Genomic DNA, 12,425 nt, shown 5'->3' on the forward strand with positions numbered 1-12,425 from the left:
TCAATGGGGGATTTCAACCCCTGGTAACCCGCCATTTATTCCTATGGGGGATTTCGACCCCTGGGAGACAACCATTCATTTAAATGGGGGAATTCGACCCCTGGGTGCCCGCCATTCATTTCAATGGGGGATTTCGACCCCTCGGTGCCCGTCATTCATTTCAATGGGGGATTTCGACCACTGGGAGCCAGCCATTCATTTCAATGGGGGATTTCGACCCCTAGGCGCCCGCCATTCATTTCAATGGGGGATTTCGACCCCTTGTAGCCCAGCATTCATTTCAATGGGGGATTTCGACCCCTGGTAGCCAGCCATTCATTTCAATGGGGGATTTCGACCCCTAGGCGCCCCCGCCATTCATTTCAATGGGAGATTTCGACCCCTGGTAGCCCGCCATTCATTTCAATGGGGGATTTCGACCCTTGGTAGCCCGCCATTCATTTCATTGCGGGATTTCGACCCCTGGGCGCCCGCCATTCATTTCAATGGGTGATTTCTACCCCTGGTAGCCCGACATTCATTTCATTGGGGGATTTTGACTCCTGATCGCCCGCCATTCATTTCAATGGGGGAATTCGACCCCTGGGAGCCCGCCATTCATTTCAATTGGGGATTTCGACCACTGGGAGCCAGCCATTCATTTCAATGGGGGATTTCGACCCCTAGGCGCCCCCGCCATTCATTCCTATGGGGAGATCTCGATCCCTGGTAGCCCGCCATTCATTTCAATGGGGGATTTCAACCCCTGGTAAGCAGCCATTCATTCCTATGGGGGATTTCGACCCCTGGGAGCCCACCATTCATTTAAATGGGGGAATTTGACCTCTGGGTGCCCGCCATTCATTTCAATATGGGAATTCGACCCCTGGTAGCCCGCCAAACATTTCAATGGGGGATTTCCACCCCTGGTAGCCCGCCATTCATTTCAATGAGGGATTTCGACCCCTGGTAGCCCTCCATTAATTTCAATGGGGGATTTCGACCCCTTGGAGCCCGTCATTCATTTCAATTGGGGATTTCGACCACTGGGAGGCAGCCATTCATTTCAATGGGGGATTTCGACCCCTCGGTGCCCGTCATTCATTTCAATGGGGGATTTCGACCACTGGGAGCCAGCCATTCATTTCAATGGGGGATTTCGACCCCTAGGCGCCCGCCATTCATTTCAATGGGGGATTTCGACCCCTTGTAGCCCACAATTCATTTCATTGGGGGATTTTGACTCCTGGTCGCCCGCCATTCATTTCAATGAGGGAATTCGACACCTGGGAGACCGCCATTCATTTCAATGGGGGATTTAAACCCCTGGTAACCCGCCATTTATTTCAATGGGGGATTTCGACCCCTGGGCGCCTGCCATCCATTTCAATGGGGGTTTTCGACCACTGGGAGCCAGCCATTCATTTCAATGGGGGATTTCGACCCCTAGGCGCCCGCCATTCATTTCAATGGGGGATTTCGACCCCTTGTAGCCCACCATTCATTTCAATGGGGGATTTCGACCCCTGGTAGCCAGCCATTCATTTCAATGGGGGATTTCGACCCCTAGGCGCCCCCGCCATTCATTTCAATGGGAGATTTCGACCCCTGGTAGCCCGCCATTCATTTCAATGGGGGATTTCGACCCCTGGTAGCCCGCCATTCATTTCATTGCGGGATTTTGACCCCTGGGCGCCCGCCATTCATTTCAATGGGTGATTTCTACCCCTGGTAGCCCGACATTCATTTCATTGGGGGATTTTGACTCCTGATCGCCCGCCATTCATTTCAATGGGGGAATTCGACCCCTGGGAGCCCGCCATTCATTTCAATGGGGGATTTCGACCACTGGGAGCCAGCCATTCATTTCAATGGGGGATTTCGAACCCTAGGCGCCCCCGCCATTCATTCCTATGGGGGGATCTCGATCCCTGGTAGCCCGCCAATCATTTCAATGGGGGATTTCAACCCCTGGTAACCCGCCATTCATTCCTATGGGGGATTTCGACCCCTGGGAGCCCACCATTCATTTAAATGGGGGAATTTGACCTCTGGGTGCCCGCCATTCATTTCAATATGGGAATTCGACCCCTGGTAGCCCGCCAAACATTTCAATGGGGGATTTCCACCCCTGGTAGCCCGCCATTCATTTCAATGAGGGATTTCGACCCCTGGTAGCCCTCCATTCATTTCAATGGGGGATTTCGACCCCTTGGAGCCCGTCATTCATTTCAATTGGGGATTTCGACCACTGGGAGGCAGCCATTCATTTCAATGGGGGATTTCGACACCTCGGTGCCCGTCATTCATTTCAATGGGGGATTTCGACCACTGGGAGCCCACCATTCATTTCTAAGGGGGAATCTCGATACCTGGTAGCCCGCCATTCATTTCAATGGGGGATTTCGACCCCTGGTAGCCCGCCATTCATTTCAATGGGGGATTTTGATTCCTGGGCGCCCGCCATTCATTTCAATAGGGGAATTCGACCCCTGGTTGCCTGCCATTCATTTCAATGGGGGATTTCGACCACTGGGAGCCCACCATTCATTTCTATGGGGGAATCTCGATCCCTGGTAGCCCGCCATTCATTTCAATGGGGGATTTCGACCCCTGGTAGCCTGCCATTCATTTCAATGGGGGATTTCGAACCCTAGGTGCCCGCATTTAATTTCATTGGGGGATTTCGACCCCTAGGCGCCCGCCATTCATTTCAATGGGGGATTTCAACCCCTGGTAACCCGCCATTCATTTCAATGGGGCATTTCAACCCCTGGTAACCTGCCATTCATTCCTATGATGGATTTCGACCCCTGGGAGCCCACCATTCATTTAAATGGGGGAATTCGACCCCTGGTAGCCCGCCATTCATTTCAATGGGGGATTCCGACCACTGGGAGCCCACCATTCATTTCTATGGGGGAATCTCGATCCCTGGTAGCCCGCCATTCATTTCAATGGGGGATTTCAACCCCTGGTAACCTGCCATTCATTCCTATGATGGATTTCGACCCTTGGGAGCCCACCATTCATTTCAATGGGGGATTTCGAACCCTAGGTGCCCGCATTTAATTTCATTGGGGGATTTCGACCCCTAGGCGCCCGCCATTCATTTCAATGGGGGATTTCAACCCCTGATAACCCGCCATTCATTTCAATGGGGCATTTCAACCCCTGGTAACCTGCCATTCATTCCTATGATGGATTTCGACCCCTGGGAGCCCACCATTCATTTAAATGAGGGAATTCGACCCCTGGTAGCCTGCCATTCATTTCAATGGGGGATTCCGACCACTGGGAGCCCACCATTCATTTCTATGGGGGAATCTCGATCCCTGGTAGCCCGCCATTCATTTCAATGGGGGATTTCAACCCCTGGTAACCTGCCATTCATTCCTATGATGGATTTCGACCCTTGGGAGCCAACCATTCATTTAAATGGGGGAATTCGACCCATGGTAGCCCGCCATTCATTTCAATGGGGGATTTCGACCACTGGGTGCCCACCATTCATTTCTATGGCGGAATCTCGATCCCTGGTAGCCCGCCATTCATTTCAATGGGGGATTTCGACCCCTGGTAGCCCGCCATTCATTTCAATGGGGGATTTTGATTCCTGGGCGCCCGCCATTCATTTCAATAGGGGAATTCGACCCCTGGTTGCGTGCCATTCATTTCAATGGGGGATTTCGACCAATGGGAGCCAGCCATTCATTTCAATGGGGGATTTCGACTCCTAGGCGCCCGCAATTCATTTCAATGGGGGATTTTGACTCCATGGCGCCCGCCATTCATTTCAATAGGGAAATTCGACCCCTGGTTGCCAGCCATTCATTTCAATGGGGGATTTCGACCCCTAGTAGCCCGCCATTCATTTCATTGGGGGATTTTGATTCCTGGGCGCCCGCTATTCATTTCAATGAGGGAATTCGACCCATAGTAGCCCGCCATTCATTTCAATGGGGGATTTCGACCACTGGGAGCCCACCATTCATTTCTATGGGGGAATCTCGATCCCTGGTAGCCCACCATTCATTTCAATGAGGGATTTCGACCACTGGGAGCCAGCCATTCATTTTAATGGGGGATTTTGACTCCTGGTCGCCCGCCATTCATTTCAATGGGGGAATTCGACCCCTGGGAGCCCGCCATTCATTTCAATGGGGGATTTCGACCACTGGGAGCCAGCCATTCATTTCAATGGGGGATTTCGACCCTTAGGCGCCCCCGCCATTCATTCCTATGGGGGAATCTCGATCCCTGGTAAACCGCCATTCATTTCAATGGGGGATTTCAACCCCTGGTAACCTGCCATTCATTCCTATGATGGATTTCGACCCCTGGGAGCCCACTATTCATTTAAATGGGGGAATTCGACCCCTGGTAGCCCGCCATTCATTTCAATGGGGGATTCCGACCACTGGGAGCCCACCATTCATTTCTATGGGGGAATCTTGATCCCTGGTAGCCCGCCATTCATTTCAATGGGGGATTTCGACCCCTGGTAACCTGCCATTCATTCGTATGATGGATTTCGACCCTTGGGAGCCCACCATTCATTTAAATGGGGGAATTGGACCCATGGTAGCCCGCCATTCATTTCAATGGGGGATTTCGACCACTGGGAGCCCACCATTCATTTCTATGGGGGAATCTCGATCCCTGGTAGCCCGCCATTCATTTCAATGGGGGATTTCGACCCCTGGTAGCCCGCCATTCATTTCATTGGGGGATTTTGATTCCTGGGCGCCCGCCATTCATTTCAATAGGGGAATTCGACCCCTGGTTGCCTGCCATTCATTTCAATGGGGGATTTCGACCACTGGGAGCCAGCCATTCATTTCAATGGGGGATTTCGACTCCTAGGCGACCGCCATTCATTTCAATGGGGGATTTTGACTCCTTGGCGCCCGCCATTCATTTCAATAGGGAAATTCGACCCCTGGTTGCCCGCCATTCATTTCAATGGGGGATTTCGACCACTGGTAGCCAGCCATTCATTTCAATGGGGGATTTCGACCCCTGGTAGCCCGCCATTCATTTCATTGGGGGATTTTGATTCCTGGGCGCCCGCCATTCATTTCAATGGGGGATTTCAACCCCTGGTAACCTGCCATTCATTTCAATGGGGGATTTCGACCACTGGGAGCCAGCCATTCATTTCAATGGGGGATTTCGACTCCTAGGCGCCCGCCATTCATTTCAATGGGGGATTTTGACTCCTTGGCGCCCGCCATTCATTTCAATAGGGAAATTCGACCCCTGGTTGCCCGCCGTTCATTTCAATGGGGGATTTCGACCACTGGTAGCCAGCCATTCATTTCAATGGGGGATTTCGACCCCTGGTAGCCCGCCATTCATTTCATTGGGGGATTTTGATTCCTGGGCGCCCGCCATTCATTTCAATGAGGGAATTCGACCCCTAGTAGCCCGCCATTCATTTCAATGGGGGATTTCAACCCCTGGCAACCCGCCATTCATTCCTATGGGTGATTTTGACCCCTGGGAGCCCACCATTCATTTAAATGGGGGAATTCGACCCCTGGTAGCCCGCCATTCATTTCAATGGGGGATTTCGACCACTGGGAGCCCACCATTCATTTCTATGGGGGAATCTCGATCCCTGGTAGCCCACCATTCATTTCAATGGGGGATTTCGACCACTGGGAGCCAGCCATTCATTTCAATGGGGGATTTTGACTCCTGGTCGCCCGCCATTCATTTCAATGGGGGAATTCGACCCCTGGGAGCCCGCCATTCATTTCAATGGGGGATTTCGACCCTTAGGCGCCCCCGCCATTCATTCCTATGGGGGAATCTCGATCCCTGGTAGACCGCCATTCATTTCAATTGGGGATTTCAACCCCTGGTAACCTGCAATTCATTCCTATGATGGATTTAGACCCCTGGGAGCCCACCATTCATTTAAATGGGGGAATTCGACCCCTGGTAGCCCGCCATTCATTTCAATGGGGGATTTCGACCACTGGGAGCCCACCATTCATTTCTATGGGGGAATCTCGATCCCTGGTAGCCCGCCATTCATTTCAATGGGGGATTTCGACCCCTGGTAGCCTGCCATTCATTTCAATGGGGGATTTCGAACCCTAGATGCCCGCATTTCATTTCATTGGGGGATTTCGACCCCTAGGCGCCCGCCATTCATTTCAATGGGGGATTTCAACCCCTGGTAACCCGCCATTCATTTCAATGGGGCATTTCAACCCCTGGTAACCTGCCATTCATTCCTCTGATGGATTTCGACCCCTGGGAGCCCACCATTCATTTAAATGGGGGAATTCGACCCCTGGTAGCCCGCCATTCATTTCAATGGGGGATTCCGACCACTGGGAGCCCACCATTCATTTCTATGGGGGAATCTCGATCCCTGGTAGCCCGCCATTCATTTCAATGGGGGATTTCAACCCCTGGTAACCTGCCATTCCTTCCTATGATGGATTTCGACCCTTTGGAGCCCACCATTCATTTAAATGGGGGATTTCGACCACTGGGAGCCCACCATTCATTTCTATGGGGGAATCTCGATACCTGGTAGCCCGCCATTCATTTCAATGAGGGAATTCGACCCCTAGTAGCCCGCCATTCATTTCAATGGGGGATTTCAACCCCTGGCAACCCGCCATTCATTCCTACGGGGGAATCTCGATCCCTGGTAGACCGCAATTCATTTCAATGGGGGATTTCAACCCCTGGTAACCTGCCATTCATTCCTATGATGGATTTCGACCCCTGGGAGCCCACCATTCATTTAAATGGGGGCATTCGACCCCTGGTAGCCCGCCATTCATTTCAATGGGGGATTTCAACCACTGGGAGCCCACCATTCATTTCTATGGGGGAATCTCGATCCCTGGTAGCCCGCCATTCATTTCAATGGGGGATTTCGACCCCTGGTAGCCTGCCATTCATTTCAATGGGGGATTTCGAACCCTAGGTGCCCACATTTCATTTCATTGGGGGATTTCGACCCCTAGGCGCCCGCCATTCATTTCAATGGGGGATTTCAACCCCTGGTAACCCGCCATTCATTTCAATGGGGCATTTCAACCCCTGGTAACCTGCCATTCATTCCTATGATGGATTTCGACCCCGGGGAGCCCACCATTCATTTAAATGGGGGAATTCGACACCTGGTAGCCCGCCATTCATTTCAATGGGGGATTCCGACCACTGGGAGCCAACCATTCATTTCTATGGGGGAATCTCGATCCCTGGTAGCCCGCCATTCATTTCAATGGGGGATTTCAACCCCTGGTAACTTGCCATTCATTCCTATGATGGATTTCGACCCTTGGGAGCACACCATTCATTTAAATGGGGGAATTCGACCCCTGGTAGCCCGCCATTCATTTCAATGGGGGATTTCGACCACTGGGAGCCCACCATTCATTTCTATGGGGGAATCTCGATACCTGGTAGCCCGCCATTCATTTCAATGGGGGATTTCGACCCCTGGTAGCCCGCCATTCATTTCAATGGGGGATTTTGATTCCTGGGCGCCCGCCATTCATTTCAATAGGGGAATTCGACCCCTGGTTGCCTGCCATTCATTTCAATGGGGGATTTCGACCACTGGGAGCCCACCATTCATTTCTATGGCGGAATCTCGATCCCTGGTAGCCCGCCATTCATTTCAATGGGGGATTTCGACCCCTGGTAGCCTGCCATTCATTTCAATGGGGGATTTCGAACCCTAGGTGCCCGCATTTCATTTCATTGGGGGATTTCGACCCCTAGGCGCCCGCCATTCATTTCAATGGGGGATTTCAACCCCTGGTAACCTGCCATTCATTTCAATGGGGGATTTCGACCACTGGGAGCCAGCCATTCATTTCAATGGGGGATTTCGACTCCTAGGCGCCCGCCATTCATTTCAATGGGGGATTTTGACTCCTTGGCGCCCGCCATTCATTTCAATAGGGAAATTCGACCCCTGGTTGCCCGCCGTTCATTTCAATGGGGGATTTCGACCACTGGTAGCCAGCCATTCATTTCAATGGGGGATTTCGACCCCTGGTAGCCCGCCATTCATTTCATTGGGGGATTTTGATTCCTGGGCGCCCGCCATTCATTTCAATGAGGGAATTCGACCCCTAGTAGCCCGCCATTCATTTCAATGGGGGATTTCAACCCCTGGCAACCCGCCATTCATTCCTATGGGTGATTTTGACCCCTGGGAGCCCACCATTCATTTAAATGGGGGAATTCGACCCCTGGTAGCCCGCCATTCATTTCAATGGGGGATTTCGACCACTGGGAGCCCACCATTCATTTATATGGGGGAATCTCGATCCCTGGTAGCCCACCATTCATTTCAATGGGGGATTTCGACCACTGGGAGCCAGCCATTCATTTCAATGGGGGATTTTGACTCCTGGTCGCCCGCCATTCATTTCAATGGGGGAATTCGACCCCTGGGAGCCCGCCATTCATTTCAATGGGGGATTTCGACCACTGGGAGCCAGCCATTCATTTCAATGGGGGATTTCGACCCTTAGGCGCCCCCGCCATTCATTCCTATGGGGGAATCTCGATCCCTGGTAGACCGCCATTCATTTCAATGGGGGATTTCAACCCCTGGTAACCTGCAATTCATTCCTATGATGGATTTCGACCCCTGGGAGCACACCATTCATTTAAATGGGGGAATTCGACCCCTGGTAGCCCGCCATTCATTTCAATGGGGGATTTCGACCACTGGGAGCCCACCATTCATTTCTATGGGGGAATCTCGATCCCTGGTAGCCCGCCATTCATTTCAATGGGGGATTTCGACCCCTGGTAGCCTGCCATTCATTTCAATGGGGGATTTCGAACCCTAGATGCCCGCATTTCATTTCATTGGGGGATTTCGACCCCTAGGCGCCCGCCATTCATTTCAATGGGGGATTTCAACCCCTGGTAACCCGCCATTCATTTCAATGGGGCATTTCAACCCCTGGTAACCTGCCATTCATTCCTATGATGGATTTCGACCCCTGGGAGCCCACCATTCATTTAAATGGGGGAATTCGACCCCTGGTAGCCCGCCATTCATTTCAATGGGGGATTCCGACCACTGGGAGCCCACCATTCATTTCTATGATGGATTTCGACCCTTTGGAGCCCACCATTCATTTAAATGGGGGAATTCGACCCCTGGTAGCCCGCCATTCATTTTAATGGGGGATTTCGACCACTGGGAGCCCACCATTCATTTCTATGGGGGAATCTCGATACCTGGTAGCCCGCCATTCATTTCAATGGGGGATTTCGACCCCTGGTAGCCCGCCATTCATTTCAATGGGGGATTTTGATTCCTGGGCGCCCGCCATTCATTTCAATAGGGGAATTCGACCCCTGGTTGCCTGCCATTCATTTCAATGGGGGATTTCGACCACTGGGAGCCCACCATTCATTTCTATGGGGGAATCTCGATCCCTGGTAGCCCGCCATTCATTTCAATGGGGGATTTCGACCCCTGGTAGCCTGCCATTCATTTCAATGGGGGATTTCGAACCCTAGGTGCCCGCATTTAATTTCATTGGGGGATTTCGACCCCTAGGCGCCCGCCATTCATTTCAATGGGGGATTTCAACCCCTGGTAACCCGCCATTCATTTCAATGGGGCATTTCAACCCCTGGTAACCTGCCATTCATTCCTATGATGGATTTCGACCCTGGGGAGCCCACCATTCATTTAAATGGGGGAATTCGACCCCTGGTAGCCCGCCATTCATTTCAATGGGGGATTCCGACCACTGGGAGCCCACCATTCATTTCTATGGGGGAATCTCGATCCCTGGTAGCCCGCCATTCATTTCAATGGGGGATTTCAACCCCTGGTAACCTGCCATTCATTCCTATGATGGATTTCGACCCTTGGGAGCCCACCATTCATTTCAATGGGGGATTTCGAACCCTAGGTGCCCGCATTTAATTTCATTGGGGGATTTCGACCCCTAGGCGCCCGCCATTCATTTCAATGGGGGATTTCGACCCCTGGTAGCCTGCCATTCATTTCAATGGGGGATTTCGAACCCTAGGTGCCCGCATTTCATTTCATTGGGGGATTTCGACACCTAGGCGCCCGCCATTTATTTCAATGGGGGATTTCAACCCCTGGTAACCCGCCATTCATTTCAATGGGGCATTTCAACCCCTGGTAACCTGCCATTCATTCCTATGATGGATTTCGACCCCTGGGAGCCCACCATTCATTTAAATGGGGGAATTCGACCCCTGGTAGCCCGCCATTCATTTCAATGGGGGATTCCGACCACTGCGAGCCCACCATTCATTTCTATGGGGGAATCTCGATCCCTGGTAGCCCGCCATTCATTTCAATGGGGGACTTCAACCCCTGGTAACCTGCCATTCATTCCTATGATGGATTTCGACACTTGGGAGCCCACCATTCATTTAAATGGGGGAATTCGACCCATGGTAGCCCGCCATTCATTTCAATGGGGGATTTCGACCACTGGCAGCCAGCCATTCATTTCAATGGGGGATTTCGACCACTGGGAGCCCACCATTCATTTCTATGGGGGAATCTCGATCCCTGGTAGCCCGCCATTCATTTCTATGGGGGAATCTCGATCCCTGGTAGCCCGCCATTCATTTCAATGGGGGATTTCAACCCCTGGTAACCTGCCATTCATTCGTATGATGGATTTCGACCCTCGGGAGCCCACCATTCATTTAAATGGGGGAATTCGATCCCTGGTAGCCCGCCATTCATTTCAATGGGGGATTTCGACCCCTGGTAGCCCGCCATTCATTTCAATGGGGGATTTTGATTCCTGGGCGCCCGCCATTCATTTCAATAGGGGAATTCGACCCCTGGTTGCCTGCCATTCATTTCAATGGGGGATTTCGACCACTGGGAGCCAGCCATTCATTTCAATGGGGGATTTCGACTCCTAGGCGCCCGCCATTCATTTCAATGGGGGATTTCGACCACTGGTAGCCAGCCATTCATTTCAATGGGGGATTTCGACCCCTGGTAGCCCGCCATTCATTTCATTGGGGGATTTTGATTCCTGGGCGCCCGCCATTCATTTCAATGAGGGAATTCGACCCCTAGTAGCCCGCCATTCATTTCAATGGGGGATTTCAACCCCTGGCAACCCGCCATTCATTCCTATGGGTGATTTTGACCCCTGGGACCCCACCATTCATTTAAATGGGGGAATTCGACCTCTGGTAGCCCGCCATTCATTTCAATGGGGGATTTCGACCACTGGGAGCCCACCATTCATTTCTATGGGGGAATCTCGATCCCTGGTAGCCCACCATTCATTTCAATGGGGGATTTCGACCACTGGGAGCCAGCCATTCATTTCAATGGGGGATTTTGACTCCTGGTCGCCCGCCATTCATTTCAATGGGGGAATTCTACCCCTGGGAGCCCGCCATTCATTTCAATGGGGGATTTCGACCACTGGGAGCCAGCCATTCATTTCAATGGGGGATTTCAACCCTTAGGCGCCCCCGCCATTCATTCCTATGGGGGAATCTCGATCCCTGGTAGACCGCCATTCATTTCAATGGGGGATTTCAACCCCTGGTAACCTGCAATTCATTCCTATGATGGATTTCGACCCCTGGGAGCCCACCATTCATTTAAATGGGGGAATTCGACCCCTGGTAGCCCGCCATTCATTTCAATGGGGGATTTCGACCACTGGGAGCCCACCATTCATTTCTATGGGGGAATCTCGATCCCTGGTAGCCCGGCATTCATTTCAATGGTGGATTTCGACCCCTGGTAGCCTGCCATTCATTTCAATGGGGGATTTCGAACCCTAGATGCCCGCATTTCATTTCATTGGGGGATTTCGACCCCTAGGCGCCCGCCATTCATTTCAATGGGGGATTTCAACCCCTGGTAACCCGCCATTCATTTCAATGGGGCATTTCAACCCCTGGTAACCTGCCATTCATTCCTATGAAGGATTTCGACCCCTGGGAGCCCACCATTCATTTAAATGGGGGAATTCGACCCCTGGTAGCCCGCCATTCATTTCAATGGGGGATTCCGACCACTGGGAGCCCACCATTCATTTCTATGGGGGAATCTCGATCCCTGGTAGCCCGCCATTCATTTCAATGGGGGATTTCAACCCCTGGTAACCTGCCATTCATTCCTATGATGGATTTCGACCCTTTGGAGCCCACCATTCATTTAAATGGGGGAATTCGACCCCTGGTAGCCCGCCATTCATTTTAAAGGGGGATTTCGACCACTGGGAGCCCACCATTCATTTCTATGGGGGAATCTCGATACCTGGTAGCCCGCCATTCATTTCAATGGGGGATTTCGACCCCTGGTAGACCGCCATTCATTTCAATGGGGGATTTTGATTCCTGGGCGCCCGCCATTCATTTCAATAGGGGAATTCGACCCCTGGTTGCCTGCCATTCATTTCAATGGGGGATTT

This window comes from Vanacampus margaritifer, chromosome 2 (assembly GCF_051991255.1).
Source record: "Vanacampus margaritifer isolate UIUO_Vmar chromosome 2, RoL_Vmar_1.0, whole genome shotgun sequence".
Lineage (NCBI taxonomy): Eukaryota > Metazoa > Chordata > Actinopteri > Syngnathiformes > Syngnathidae > Vanacampus > Vanacampus margaritifer.